The 15,431-nt window shown below is 48.5% G+C and overlaps 1 protein-coding gene across 7 annotated transcripts in view; it reads right to left on the bottom strand.

Moving 5' to 3' along the window:
- TANC2 (tetratricopeptide repeat, ankyrin repeat and coiled-coil containing 2) overlaps positions 1–15,431 on the bottom strand; it is a 628,479-nt gene that overhangs the window by 293,190 nt on the left and 319,858 nt on the right. The gene's annotated exons all lie outside the window — the stretch shown is intronic.

Raw genomic sequence — 15,431 nt, 5'->3', positions numbered from 1 at the left:
TCCTCCCACTCCACCCCACCCCACCGCAATGATTCCTGTCTGGTGCTCACATCTAAACTTCTAGAATCTCAGACTAGTCAGAAATCTTTAGGCTTTAAAAACTATAGAATTAACAGACCTTAATGTGTATTTCATGCAATTCTATAGGATCACACAGAAACAGATCCCTTAGATTTCTATTTGTCCAGTGATGTTATCCATTGCTCTTTTCACTTCTCCACTCTCATTTATTAGAATGACAGAGGAGCTGTGAAAGATGGAGTCTGTTACCTTATTATTTCTTTGATTAACATTCTTATAGAACAGCAAAACTGAGCTAAATTGCTGCCTTACAGATGAGAAGTCATTCTTACAAGGTTACCTGCTAACGGACAGACTACATTTACTCAGAGCAGATACTGGGTCAGAGTCTCAACTGGTGTAAATCAGCAGAATGGAGCTATGCTAATTTACACCATCTGATAATTTGGCTCATGTTTCTCTGATTCTTAAACACTTTATTTAGATAGAGAGTTCTAAATTTTCTGCAGTCTTATCACTAGGCACTAAAAAGCCTTTGGACTAAGTAAAATACCTTTACCGAATTGAATCGTTGCCTTGTTTGAATTCAGTTGATAATTTTAGAATCTAAATGTATGTCTACACTACTCGCCGGATCTGCCGGCAGCGATCGATCCAGCGGGGGTCAGTTTATCGTGTCTAGTCTAGATACCATAAATCAATTCCCAAGTGCTCTCCCATCGACTCCTGAACTTCACTGCTGCAAGAGGCACAGGCGGAGTCGACAGTCAACTCACCGCAGTGAGGTAGGTCTAAGGTTATTCACGTAGCTGAAGTTGCGTAACTTAGATCAATCCCCCCCAGTGTAGACCAGGCCTACTTGAAGCTCCTCAACGAACAGTGCAATCAAATGGTTCATTTTATTTGTCCTTGTTCTTTTTTCAAGTTCAAAGTTTATTCTGTATCTCACTGCCACTCATTTCTGTAGAAAGCATTGGGAGGCAGAATTAATCTCTCCCTGCAATGTATGGAATAAGCAGATCTTTGCTTGTGATCCAGGTTATTTGATGCTCCTTCTCCAGTTACTAACTTTACCAAAATTTTTAAGCAAGTATTCTGAATATTCAATAAATTGGGACAAACTGCTAACAATTGTACAGAGACATTTGAATTATATTATAGATATGTATATTTGCCATACTGTATGTAGAGAAGCAAAAAAAATATGGACACTGAATAAGTAATATGGAAAATTATGATTTATCCATTAAGACTCCCTTAGTTTTGCTAACTGATGTCAAGCTCTTCCTTAAATAGAAGAGGGATAATTGGAAATGATGCATGAGATTGTCACCCCTTTCTTGTCCCCTTATGCCTGTTACAAGTGATGGAGAGGCACAAAGGGTCTTGAGAAGCCCGGAATCCAGCTGGGGGAGAATTTCCCCTAGTATCGGAACCGAGGAAGATTACTGCAGGACTTCTTCACAAACCCTAGCACAGGGAGTGTGCTTGGGGCAGGAGGAGCATAGCACAGCCCACAACACTGCAGAGATTCTGAGAAGCACAGCTACCCATAGCCAGCCTGCTGTGATTTTGAGCAGGGCGGTTAAAATTCCAACACTGGCTACTCTGGCCCCCAGAGCAGCCCAGAATCGGGACGGCATGAAGGTGACTTGAAGCCACCTTGTTTGTCTTGGGCTACAAGTTCTGTGCTACTCCTCTTAATTATCAGCATTTGGGGCCACAAAAAGAAATGTGTCAAAATCTACGCTAGCCTCTGCTACACAAAAGTTGCAAAAGGAATGATCTGCATCAATCTTTAATTTCATAGCGATAAACTGCCACATATTAAATGCCACATTCTCTCTCTCCCAAGTAATGACGACATCTGAGAACTGTTCCTAAGCCAATTGTTTGGAAACATGTGCTCAGAGGACTAGAATGGTATTTTGGGGCTTCATATAGTTCAGTTTCTTAAATTACTGGCTTGGAAAGGAAGCTCAACATTCCTTGGTGCAAAATTAAACAAAAGTACCATTCATTGACTTGCTGCTCTTCTACAAAAGAATGGGGTTGAAAAGGTGTAATTTAGGGCATAATTTGGATCGTTATCTTCACATTTTTAACTAGTTTCCTGACAGGGCCGGCTCTAGCCATTTCGCTGCCCCAAGCATGGCGGCACGCCGCGGGGGGGTGCTCTACTGCTCGCTGATCCCGCGGCTTCAGTGGACGTCCCACAGGCGTCCCTGCGGAGGGTCTGCTGGTCCCGCGGCTCCAGTGGACCTCCCGCAGGCGTGCCTGCGGAAGCTCCATTGGAGCCGCGGGACCAGCGGACCCTCCACAGGCATGCCTGTGTGAGGTCCACTGGAGCTGCCTGCTGCCCTCCCGGCAACCGGCAGAGCGCCCCCCGTGGCATGCCGCCCCAAGCACGCGCTTGGAGCGCTGGGGCCTGGAGCCGGCCCTGTTTCCTGAGGTCAGTTCCGTGATCAGGAATGGATTAACTGATTTCTTAAAAATAAAAACTGATCCAAATGTTCACACATCACTTGCAACAAACCAGTTCTAATATTTGAAAAGAATTACTTAGGGACCTTCTGTTTCCAGAGGCATCACGCTAATAGAGTGGAGTACCGTGGAGTTCTGTGATAACTTGCCTCCCAATTTACAACAGTTATCCTTTATATTTTACTGCAAATATACATTACTTGATATCTGATGCATAAACTATACTATACTGAGCAGAGAATTATGAGAGGTGCATCTAAATTTCTCTTAGGTTATATCATTTCTTTGATTTTACAAAAAATCTGATAGATTTTAGCCATGGGTTCTTCTCACCTTTGTTCCTGTGTTATAATTTTCCTCTCTGAAAACAAAATTACTTGATTTTGGATAGCTTTGTGTGATTTTAAGTATAGGTTTATAAAAACTAATTCACAGAGGTGGATAACAGAGCTGAATTGTCACACGTGGATAAGGCAGAAAAGATAAATGCCTTCAATACATTATAATTCAGAAGAGACAACAGCCTGAGTTTACTGTAGCTGTCCAAAAAGGCTATATCAACAGTGTAAAATAGTCAAAGGAATACATTATTCATTCACATAGCAGAAAACAGATTTAAATAATTCTGAAGATCTCAGACAACTCCTTATCAGAAAACTGATAAAAAGTTATACATTTTACAGCTAAAATATAAGGACCGATAACCAATCTCAAAGTCAAGGAATACTTTACAACATAGCTGTACCCTTTTACAATGAAAAACAAAACAAAAATTAACTATTATTGCACATGCATGCTCAAATGCAGTACTGCATGCCTCCATGTAGGACTCAACATCCTTCTGACGACAGATGTTGTTTTACTTTGCCCATGTATTGAAGATTTAATCCTTAACTGATTTTTTTTTTGCTTTTAAGACTTTAATTACCTCAAAGTCATTCTATTTCAGTTTCTTTGATATGCAAATTTCCAATTAATTCATAATGGAGAACCATTTTTCCATGATTGCTAAAAATACTTTGAGCTGGACGCTTTGGTCTGCTCTTTTCACTTCACACTGTTAGAACATGCCTAAATGCTTTGCTGGATTGAGGTCAGAGTGCTCAGCAGTTTGCAGGATAATCCCCTTGGAGGGGTGCTATGCACAGGTTTAAAATTCCCTGAAAACACAGGTTCAAATTCCAGCATTCTGAGACAGCTTTAGTAAGAACCACAGTTTACTGCATGTGGGTTTTTTTGGAAGAGATGTATAAGGTTTGCATGCTCTGCATCTGCTCCATTATAGTACAGGTCTGCAACAGAATCTGTGGCCATAATATCTGGCACTTGCCTAAAGCTGAGGGAAACTGAGTCCAATTTATTTCTATACAAAATGAGCAATAAATAAAGCAATAACATGAACAAATATCTATACAAACTGATAGCACCTGCCATCTAAATTCTCAAAATGCTTTGCAAACTTTAATGTACTAACCCTCATTAAATCCTTGTCAGGTGGATATTATCTTCATTTTACAGATATAGAATTTGGGGCACAAAAAATTAATTGACTTGCTTAAAGTCACACAGAGCAAGTAACTGGCAGAGCTGGAAAGAGAATCCAGAATCACTGAATTTCAGTCTCTTGCTCAAAACACTGGAGCACTCTCTTTTTCTTTTTAAATCATTAATAAAACTTAAATTAAAAATGTTTTATTTATGGATTACCTACCAGATTTTAATTGTAACAAAAAAGTGATTCTGAATTCAGTAAAAGCAAAGGAATATCTTTGGGGTGAAAAAAAGGGAGAAAATAAAATTCTCATTTTTTCACAATTGCAAAATTCAAAAGGATTTGAACAGATTAGTCTGAAATTTGTTTTGTCAAACAGAATATCTTTCTACTGATTTATAAATCACGGAAACAAAGGATTTACAGTGACTGACACACAACTTTAGCAGTATTGCTACAACATATACTTACCCAAGACAGTTCCTGTACAGTGCATATACTAACTATTAAATTGTCTTCTGAATTATTTCAATATGATAAAATGTCATAGACTTAATAGATACATTTTTTGTGATATTCCAAACTGAATTTTGATTTTTGTTGCAAGAGTCTGATGGTCTCATTTAAATGCTATGCATAACAAAATCTCTAAGCCCCTGTGCTGTAGTATGTATAGTATGTTAGCATATGGAATAAACGTAGGTTACAGTTAATAATAATCACATGAAGCTTAAACACCCTTCATTTTTCCCCACGAAGAAGTCATACTGTCTCCTCTCCTGGACAGCTCTGAACCAATCTATTTTCATCTTCAGAACTCAATGCCAACATGATGACGCTTCTCCTGTTTGAACTAGTCCACACATTTGGCCTGCAGCCATATCTTAGGTTGTGCTCATGCAAGCTAAAAGTTAGGGTAAAGTGGTATTTTGTTACTTTTTTCCTTTATTTTCTTTCCCTTTCCTGTTACTTGTGACTATTTCAAGGGACACACTCATACACTCATTTCAAGTGTATAAAGAGAAAAAAATACCAATTTTTGAATGTTTACGAACAGAAAACTGAACTGGTGCTGGCTCCATGCTGTGTTTTTCAGCTACTGCTAGGTTGAGTCAGAAGGTGGGTTACATGGGGATAGGAACCTAGCGAAAGAGAGGAGGGGCATGAGTCTTGGAGGGTATAAACAGGTGGCATGGAATAAGACAAGGGATGTGGAGCAGTAGCAAGCCTCCAGTATTGGCAACTCTCATAATTTTTTCATTAGTGATGAGGTTTCAGACAGGGCGGAACTTGTCTTGCGATGACATGAAAGCTCCAGCCCTGTAATGAAGTTCAACGATGCAGGTAGATTCACTCCACCACTGCTCACTGTTTTCACAGGAGGGGAGGGGGAAGGAGGAAACAAAGTGCCCATCAGCTCAGTAGGCCTCTGCTCTTTCCTCCATTCCAATGAGCAATGGAGTCTGCTCCTCGCCCTTCCCCTCTATGCAACAACCAGTTTGGGAATAGGGAAGGGGGATAAGGGCACCACTGCAGCCCCCTACCCAAGGATGGAGTGGAGTGAAGAACCCCAGAAGTAAGAGGAGGACTAGAGGTGAGGTTGGAGGAGCAGAACTGATGGAGAGATTAGGATGGCTGGGCGGATGAGAGGCTGAGGGCAGCACTGATAGGAGGGATAAAGATTGGAACTGGCACTGATATAGGGGTGGACTGCAGCACTGGTGTGTGGACAGAACAGATGTGGGGGCTGTGGGAGAGGCAGAATGTGGTGTCAACATTGATGTGGGAACTGTGCCATGGCCAGGTCATGGGTGGCCAGACCTAATAATAAAAGCCAGAGTCCACAATCCTGAGACAGGAGTCCAGAGTCAGCTGGGTCAGGATACCAGAAGAGGCAAACAAACTGGAGATCAGAAACACATCAGGAACTAGAATCAAGTTGGGTCAGAGGCAGGAGACAAACTGGAGATCAGAACTACGAGTCAGATGCCAGGAAATCAAGCTGCAGAAGTATGAGCAATAGCACGAGGCACACATGGGGCCCAGCTGTTCACACAGCTTCCTGTTCCTACTGCTGGCTTAAGTAGGGCCAGCTGGTCAATCAACTACCCTGGCACCAACAGGACCTCGGGGCAGAGCCTCACACTGTGGCTTGACTTCATGGGTCCCAGATCAGCTGGAGGGTTGGAGCATGGCCATTCCCATGAACTCTGTGGACCTGGGCTCGAGACCAGCGAGTCACAACAAATTAGGATGACAGGACTGCTTTGGGTGTTGGGTGTCTCAGCTCCTGCCTGGGGTTTAAATCCACCTTTCCAATACATTCGAGAGTGGGCAACACTCCTTGTCACCCACACACATTGGGAATGGGCAGAGGAATTCAAAAATCAAAAGACAGACCAAAAACACAATGTAATATTTCTTTAAAAATAAATCTCATTATTTTGGAGCCAAATTTCACTTTTATTGGGGATCTAATTCATGGTTTTTGATCTCCTGAGGTTGGCAATACTATACCTCTCAATTGTTCATTTCAAAGGACATCACTTCTTTTAGGCCAAAGCTATCTTCGTTTCCACACAAATTTGGTGTCTCCTTCGTATGTGTGGTTTGAAAATTATTTACTTCAGAAACAGAATCATGAAACTGTGGGTAGATAAGTAAGAGCCATTTACACTAATGGCATCTTAAGTTTACAACATAAATAATTTGTGTGGGACTTCGTCACATGTTGAATTGCACTATGGGCCTCAGTAGGCTGAAAAGTATTGAAAGGTGGAATGAAGAGATACTATCTGGATTTGGAATGAGGGAGCCTCTTATAGAGGCAGCAGAAAGTACAATAGATGGGAAGTTCATGAGAGGAGGGGAATAAAGAGGCTGGGTCCCATAGGGTGAGGGGTGAAAGTGAGGGGAGGAACAATGGAAGCATGAAAGTGAAGTGAGGAAAAGACGGTTACTCACCTTTGTAACTGTTGTTCTTCGAGATGTGTTGCTCACATCCATTCCAGTTAGGTGTGCGCGCCGCGCGTGCACGTTCGTCGGAAACTTTTTACCCTAGGAACTCCAGTGGGCCGGCAGGTCGCCCCCTGGAGTGGCGCCGCCATGGCGCCCAATATATATCCCTGCCGGCCCACCCGCTCCTCAGTTCCTTCTTGCCGGCGACTCCGACAGTGGGGAAGGAGGGCGGGTGTGGAATGGATGTGAGCAACACATCTCGAAGAACAACAGTTACAAAGGTGAGTAACCGTCTTTTCTTCTTCGAGTGATTGCTCACATCCATTCCAGTTAGGTGAATCCCAAGCCATACCTAGGCGGTGGGGTCGGAGCGAGAAGTCGCGGCATGGAGCACAGCAGATCCGAAGGCCGCATCCTCTCTAGACTGCTGGACCAGGGCGTAGTGGGAAGCAAAGGTGTGGACCGATGACCAGGTCGCTGCCCGACAGATTTCCTGGATGGGCACACGGGCAAGGAAAGCCAGCGACGACGCCTGCGCCCTGGTAGAATGCGCAGTCACACGGCCCGTAGGGACGTGGGCCAAGTCATAGCAGGTCCTGATGCAGGACGTTACCCAAGAGGATAACCTCTGGGAGGAGATAGGAAGCCCTTTCATGCGGTCCGCTACTGCCACGAAAAGCTGGGGGGATTTGCGGAAGGGCTTAGTCCTCTCCACGTAGAACGCGAGAGCCCTACGGACATCAAGCGAGTGGAGCTGCTGCTCCCTGCCTGAGGAGTGAGGTTTCGGGAAAAAAACCGGGAGGAATATCTCTTGGTTGACGTGGAAGGCTGAGACCACCTTGGGGAGAAAAGCAGGGTGTGGTCTCAGCTGTACCTTGTCCTTGTGGAAGACCGTATATGGGGGGTCTACCACAAGAGCCCGGAGTTCCGACACCCGTCTAGCTGAGGTGATAGCTACTAGAAAGGCCGTCTTCCAAGAGAGGTAAAGCAGGGAGCAAGTAGCTAACGGCTCAAAGGGGGGCCCCATGAGCCGGGACAACACCAGGTTAAGATCCCAGGTTGGAGCAGGGGGACGGACGTTAGGGTATAAACGTTCCAGCCCCTTAAGGAATCTAGACACCGTCGGGTGGGAAAAAACAGAGCGACCATCCGCACCCGGGTGAAAGGTGGAGATAGCTGCTAGGTGGACTCGTAACGACGATATGGCCAGACCTTGCCCTTTGAGGGACCAAATGTAGTCTAAGATGTCGGCTACTGAAACTTCCATAGGGCGGAGATTTCTCTCCACGCACCAATAGGAGAAGCGCTTCCATTTGGCCAAATACGTCGCTCTTGTGGACGGCTTCCTGCTGCCCAAGAGCACCTCCCTCACCGGCGTGGAACAGCGCAGCTCAGAGCCCGTCAGCCACGCAGGAGCCACGCCGCTAGGTGCAGCGACTGCAGGTCCGGGTGACAGAGGGTCCCGTGCTCCTGGGTAATCAGGTCCGGATGAAGGGGCAGGGGAACTGGGTCGGCTATGGTCAGGTCCAGCAGCATGGGGTACCAGTGCTGTCTGGGCCATGCCGGGGCTACCATGATCACGTGAGCCCTGTCCCTGCGCACCTTCAGAAGGACCCTGTGGACCAACGGGAATGGGGGAAACGCATAGTACAGGTGGGTCGACCACTGGATGAGGAAGGCATCCGCTATCGACCCGGGCTCCCTGCCCTGAAAGGAGCAGAACGCTTGGCACTTCCTGTTCCCCTTGGACGCGAAGAGGTCCACCCGGGGATAACCCCACCTCCGGAAGATGGAGAGGGCGACGTCTGGGCAGAGGGACCACTCGTGTGACAGGAAGGATCTGCTCAATCGATCCGCCAGCGTGTTCCGTACTCCGGGGAGGAAGGAAGCCATGAGGTGAATGGAGTGGGCTACACAAAAGTCCCAGAGTCGTATCGCCTCGTGGCACAGGGAGGAGGATCTGGTGCTGCCCTGCTTGTTGATATAATACATGGTCGTCGTGTTGTCGGTGAACACCGCGACACAACGACCCTGGAGCTGATGACAGAACGTTTGACAAGCAAGACGGACCGCTCTCAACTCCCGCATGTTGATGTGTAGCCCCACCTCCTCCTGGGACCACAGGCCCTGCGTCCTCAGGGTCCCTGCGTGGGCCCCCCAGCCGAGATCTGAGGCATCTGTTGTTAGGGACACCGAGGGCTGAGATGGGTGGAAGGGGAGACCCGCACACAACACTGACTGGTCCAGCCACCAGCCGAGAGAATCTAAGACCCCCTGGGGGATCGTGATTAACATATCTAGTGGCTGTCTTGTCGGCCTGTAATGACCGATGAGCCACAGCTGGAGTGGCCTCATGCGGAGCCGAGCGTAATTGGTCACGAAAGTACAGGCCGCCATGTGGCCTAACAGGGTTAGACACGTCCTCACTGACGTCAAGGGGGCTGTCTGTAGCCGTTGCACGATGGCCGACAAGGCCTGGAACCGCTGCAATGGCAGCAAGGCCCTGCCCACAGTGGCGTCCAGGACGGCCCCGATGAATTCCACCCTTTGTGTGGGGGCCAGGGTGGACTTGTCTGTGTTCACCAAGAGGCCCAGAGTGGCGAACATGTCGGTGATCACACGGACATGGCTGCAGACTTGTTGGTGCGACGTGCCTCGAATCAACCAATCGTCCAGATACGGGAACACGTGGATACGACTGCGCCGAAGCTGCGCCACAACAACTGCCATGCATTTCGTAAACACTCTCGGGGCCGTGGACAAGCCAAATGGGAGGACTGCAAATTGGTAATGCAGAGAGCCCACAAGGAAGCGAAGGAAACGTCTGTGGGGTGGCCAGATAGCAATGTGAAAATACGCGTCCTGCATGTCGAGGGCGGCGTACCAGTCTCCCGGATCCAGGGATGGGATAATGGTCCCCAAGGAAACCATGCGGAACTTCAACTTCACCAGGTACTTGTTGAGCTCTCGCAGGTCGAGGATAGGCCTGAGGCCTCCCTTGGCCTTGGGGATCAGAAAGTAGCGGGAATAAAACCCCTTGCCTTTCTCGTTCTCCGGCACCGCCTCTATAGCTCCTTTGCCGAGGAGCGTCTGCACCTCCTGCCGAAGGAATTGCTCGTGAGAGGGGTCCCTGAAGAGGGACGAGGAAGGGGGGCGGGGAGGAGGAAATGAAACAAACTGCAGGCGGTATCCCGACTGCACCGTGCGTAAGACCCAGCGGTCTGATGTTATTAGGGACCACGCCGGGAGGAAAAACGAAAGGCGGTTGGAAAACGGGGGGAAAGGATCCATTGGGGAAACTGTTACTGCGCCCTCGGGCGCACCTTCAAAATGAAGGCTTGGGTCCAGGCGGGGGCTTAGAGGAGCCTTGGTTTTGCCCCCCTTGGTTCCCCGAGTGCCTGCGCCTTCCGTTCCTGCCGCGGCGCCTGTTAAGGTCCTGCCGCTGGCGGAACTGGGAATACGGCCTGCGCTGTTGTTGTTGTTGCTGCGGCCGGAAGGGTCTACGTTGCGTCACTGGTGTGTGCATCCCTAGTGACCGCATGATAACTCGGTTATCTTTCAGACTCTTGAGTCTGGGATCTGTCTTGTCTGAAAATAATCCTTGGCCTTCGAAAGGAAGGTCCTGAATAGTATGCTGGAGCTCCGGCGGAAGGCCGGAAACCTGGAGCCAGGAGAGGCGACGCATAGTTACACCCGACGCGAGGGTACGGGCAGCCGAATCCGCAGCGTCCAAAGAGGCTTGCAAGGACGTGCGTGCGACCTTCTTGCCTTCCTCTAAGATGGCCGTAAACTCCTGACGAGCATCTTGTGGCAGCAGCTCCTTGAATTTATCTGCTGCCACCCAGGAGTTGAATGCGTATCTGCTTAACAGGGCCTGTTGGTTGGAGACCCTGAGCTGCAGCGCCCCAGCCGAGTACACCTTACGGCCGAGGAGATCCATCCGCCTGGCCTCCCTGGATTTGGGGGCCGGAGCCTCCTGGCCGTGACGCTCTTTATCGTTGACGGACTGGACCACCAGGGAACACGGAGTCGGGTGTACGTGGAGGTACTCGTAGCCCTTAGAAGGAGCCATGTACTTCCTCTCGACGCCCTTCGCAGTGGGAGGAATGGAGGCCGGAGACTGCCAGATGGTGTTGGCGTTGGCCTGAATGGTCCGTATGAACGGCAGGGCGACCCTGGTGGGAGCGTCTGCCGAGAGGATGGTCACAATAGGGTCCTCTACCTCCGAGACCTCCTCGGCTTGCAGACTCAGATTTTGGGCTACTCGCCTGAGGAGGTCCTGGTGCGCCCTGAGGTCTAGCGGGGGGGGGCTGTTGGAGGAGGTCCCAGCCACCGCTTCGTCAGGGGAGGAGGATGAGGAGACCCCCGGCAAGAGAGTGTCTAATGGGGGGTCTCCCTCGGCCCTCGCCTCTGCCTCAGGAGCCAAAGCGGAGTCCTGATGCTTGGACCCTTCCTCCCCATCCGGGGAGGGAGGGGGGCGAGACAAGGAGGCTTCAGGTGCCCTGCGCTCCGCAGTCACCGGCCTAGCAGGGAGCTGTTGGGGGCCCTGGGCCTGATGGTATGCCCAGGGTGTCCAGAAACCCCATTGCTGCGGGCCTTGGTCCTGCTGTGGAGGCTCGCTGAAGAGCGCCGCCCGCCGGTCGGTGCCGAGCGCGTAGCCACTGTCCGTTAATGAACACACGGACGGCTGTCTAGAGGGCCATGGCGGGGCGGACCCTGGATGGTAAGGGTCCGCGCGGGCCGGCACGGGCGATCTTCTCGGTGCCGGGGACCGGTGCCGGGAGTCGTATCGGTGCCGGGACCGGGACCGGGTTCTGTCACGGTGCCGGGATCTGGACCGGTACCGAGCGCCGCTTCGGTGCCGGGACCGGGACCTGCCACCGGTTCGGTGCCGGGAGGTCGACCGGGACCGGGACCGGGACCTGCCACCAGCTCGGCGCCGGGAGGTCGACCGGTGCGGCGAATGCCTGGATCGGCTCCTGGAGTCGCGGTGCCGGTAACGGCGGCTGGAGTCTGACCGCGATCGTCGTGATGTCGACCGGTGCCGCGAGTGCGACCGGTACCGCTGAGGGGAGCGGCGCCGGGACTGCGAGCGGCGGCGGGATCTGGAGCGACCATGCCGTCGGGACCTGGATCGAGACCGTGAGTCCCGAGACGGTGCCGACATCATAGGCTTGCCTCTGGACACGACCCGCACCGGAGGTACCGGGGGTGGTAGCTGAGTGGGCTCGGTCATGGCTATAAGGTCCCGTGCCGAGGCGAAGGTCTCTGGTGTGGATGGCACCACTATCTCGACCCCAGATGTCATGGGGGAGCTTGGCGGCACCGGACTCGACGGACCCGCCGGGCCCGGAGTCGACGGTGCCGGCGGCGCCGCGGCCGATGTTGAGGCCGGGCGCTCCACTCGGGTCTGCCTGGCCGGAGTAATGGACTTCAACGGCCTAGGCTCTGCCCCCGGTGCCGGAGAAGGTCGGTGCCGGGGAGTCTTCTCGGTGCCGGTGCGATCCGGTGCCGGCGCCGACATCACGGCCTGCGAAGCCGCCGGGTCAAGTGCCGCCTCCATAAGGAGAGTCCGGAGCCTTTGATCCCTCTCCTTCTTAGTCCTTGGCTTAAAAGCCTTGCAGATGCGGCACTTGTCGGATCTGTGCGATTCCCCCAGGCACTTCAGGCACGCGTCGTGGGGATCGCTGGTAGGCATCGGCTTCTTGCAGGCCGCACACTGCTTGAAGCCCGGCGAACCAGGCATGAGCCCGGTGCCGGATGCCGGGAAGGGCTAAGCCCCCGGCGAAAAACTATTTACAACTACTTATCAGTTAACTACTACTATCTACTTAACAATCTAACTAACAACTACAATAGAGATAATGATAGAGAACAAGGAGAGCTAGGGACGTGGAGGACAGCTATGCCGCGCTCCACAGTTCCAACGACCGACACGGCGGTAAGAAGGAACTGAGGAGCGGGTGGGCCGGCAGGGATATATATTGGGCGCCATGGCGGCGCCACTCCAGGGGGCGACCTGCCGGCCCACTGGAGTTGCTAGGGTAAAAAGTTTCCGACGAACGTGCACGCGCGGCGCGCACACCTAACTGGAATGGATGTGAGCAATCACTCGAAGAAGAAGGAAGGGATTCCAGTTTATAAAAGAGGTTTGTCTCCTCCAACCACAACCTTTGAGTGGTTTCAGGTGAATGGAGAAGAAACAGGGAATAAGCCCTTAAATAACTGGATATTTTTAAATTTTCATCTCATTTTTGATCCATCCAATGGACTTCATGTGCTTTCTCTGATGGTTAGAATTACACAACAATCATTGTGTAGAGTCCAGGGAATAAAGGGTCACATTTTCACATACACATGTTATACCTGTGTGCAGCAAACAATGAGCATACAAAACAGGGTTTACTATCAATACAATTGTTTTATAAATAACAAATAGATGATATCTAATGTCTCAATATAGGTTTGTGAAAGAACATATACATTTACATAGATAAATGATTAAACTAGTTTGACAGGAAATGACTAACAATAATTTTAAAAAATCAATGTATTAAAGAATGCATAAATTGTACCAAATAAGAAGCAGGTCGGTCACTTTAATCACCAGGTTAACAAGATGCTATTTGGACAAAGCTGGCCTTCTCCAGAACTCCTAAATGAAAGTTTATGAATAATGTATCTGTCCATGTGTTGGACGGAAAGAAAGAGATAAAGCCTAAATTTTATCTTGTTTAACTTGACCATTTCAATTACTAAACCATTTCTAAATACATATTTTTTTATATATGTTGTAATTTACCTTTATACAAGTCACCTTCCCCCCCGCCCCTCGTCATTTTATTACAGACAGGGCTGGCAACATTGCCTACTATTAAAACTATGTCATTACATAATCTTGTTTTCAATTGCTTCTACCTTTGCCAAACTTTAACCATCTGGGCTGAAATCTTCTATGCTAAGGGTCTGCCTCAGGCTGAAGTTTAGTGGAAAATATCAGCTCAAACAATTTATTTGTTTCCAAGAATGAGGCTAGTAAAAAATACATTGTTTTGCTCATGTAAATTCAAACACCTTAGTCCTGGCATTTCCCAATGTTTGAGTGCTTGACTTGGAAACCTTAATAATGATCTTTTAATATGATTTTGTGTGTGTACATAATGTTCTCGATCAAGTACATACTAGCAAACAACATACCAGCAGCCCACAGATTTGCATTTTTCCTATAGCATGAAAAGATCTTTCCAGTGAACAACAGGTATGTCTAGCAAGTATTCTGCAATGTGCTTTGGAAGAATATAGTACCTCAGACCATCAAAGTACCTGACTGTTATGTCCATCAAACACAATCAGAACATTCTGAAATCAGCACTTAAGTTAAACCCATGTATATGTATGTATGTACATATTTTAAACCTAAACAAATTAAACCACATCAGAGAGCACAATCAGAGAAAATGGGCTAGATACTCCCTTTACAATTAATATTACCAATAATAGCTTTTGTATATTAAATAGAGGGAGGATTGAAAAGAACAGGTTATAATTTACTGTTATTAATCTTTTATTCCCTAACAAAACTCCAGGAAAGCAACCTGGTTCTTAATGCAATGTGGCTCTGGGAGTGTGTACAGTCATTAGAATTCATTGTTTCTTTCTAATCTAGCCTCAATTCTTATAATTAAAGATATAAAATTCCAAATAAAAAAAAAATAGTAGAGACAACAAATCTCTATCAACAGTTGCCGTTTCACACGGTTCAATAGTTTTAGTTCCAAATACCCATACCCCTAAATTTGTCTGCAGGCTTCAATCACTCAGAATACTTTTGCCAATACAATATTCTGCTGGCAACACTGGAACACAGCCAAAGAACAGGACTATTGTTCTGAAGTCAATGTCACTTCAATAAACTATTTGGACTCTACAGCAGCAACAGATTTGGGGAAGGAAAAGAAAAGTGAAACAGAATTGCTCCTGGAATCTGGTGCAGAAAACCACAATGTGAATGAGCAAAACCTATCACCCAGGAGAGGCATGTAACTGTGGAATACCTTCTTAGTAGGCTGGTGAGCTGCATTTAAGGCTCCAAACACCAGGACTTTCACAGCCCCAGAGAATGACCTACAACAGCATTTAACAGATCCAAATTCTCTTTTCTACGCCTACTGTATTACTGCTCTCCATAAATACAACATGGACCTCCCACCTCAGTGTTGGAGGATGGAGAAACTTGCCCAAAGGAAATGGTGTCCTTCTGCTGTATTGCAGTGAAGGAGAGGATTTCCAGAGCCCAAACTAGATGCTGCACTCTCTCCATGCTACCACCCATGCACCCCTCTCCAGAAGTGGGTGCAGTAGATAGATGCCTGTGGAGTGCCTCTGCCACTGCTCTGTGGAATAGTAAGAAGAACTGCTTCATCTCCAGCTCCCAAGAAGATCCCTAGTTCACAGCCTGAGGAACTGAGGATGTGAA

Source organism: Gopherus flavomarginatus, chromosome 25, assembly GCF_025201925.1.
Source record: "Gopherus flavomarginatus isolate rGopFla2 chromosome 25, rGopFla2.mat.asm, whole genome shotgun sequence".
NCBI classification, from domain to species: Eukaryota; Metazoa; Chordata; order Testudines; family Testudinidae; genus Gopherus; species Gopherus flavomarginatus.
Note: the sequence above shows the minus strand (reverse complement) of the source record. Positions and strands in the feature narration are given on the sequence as shown.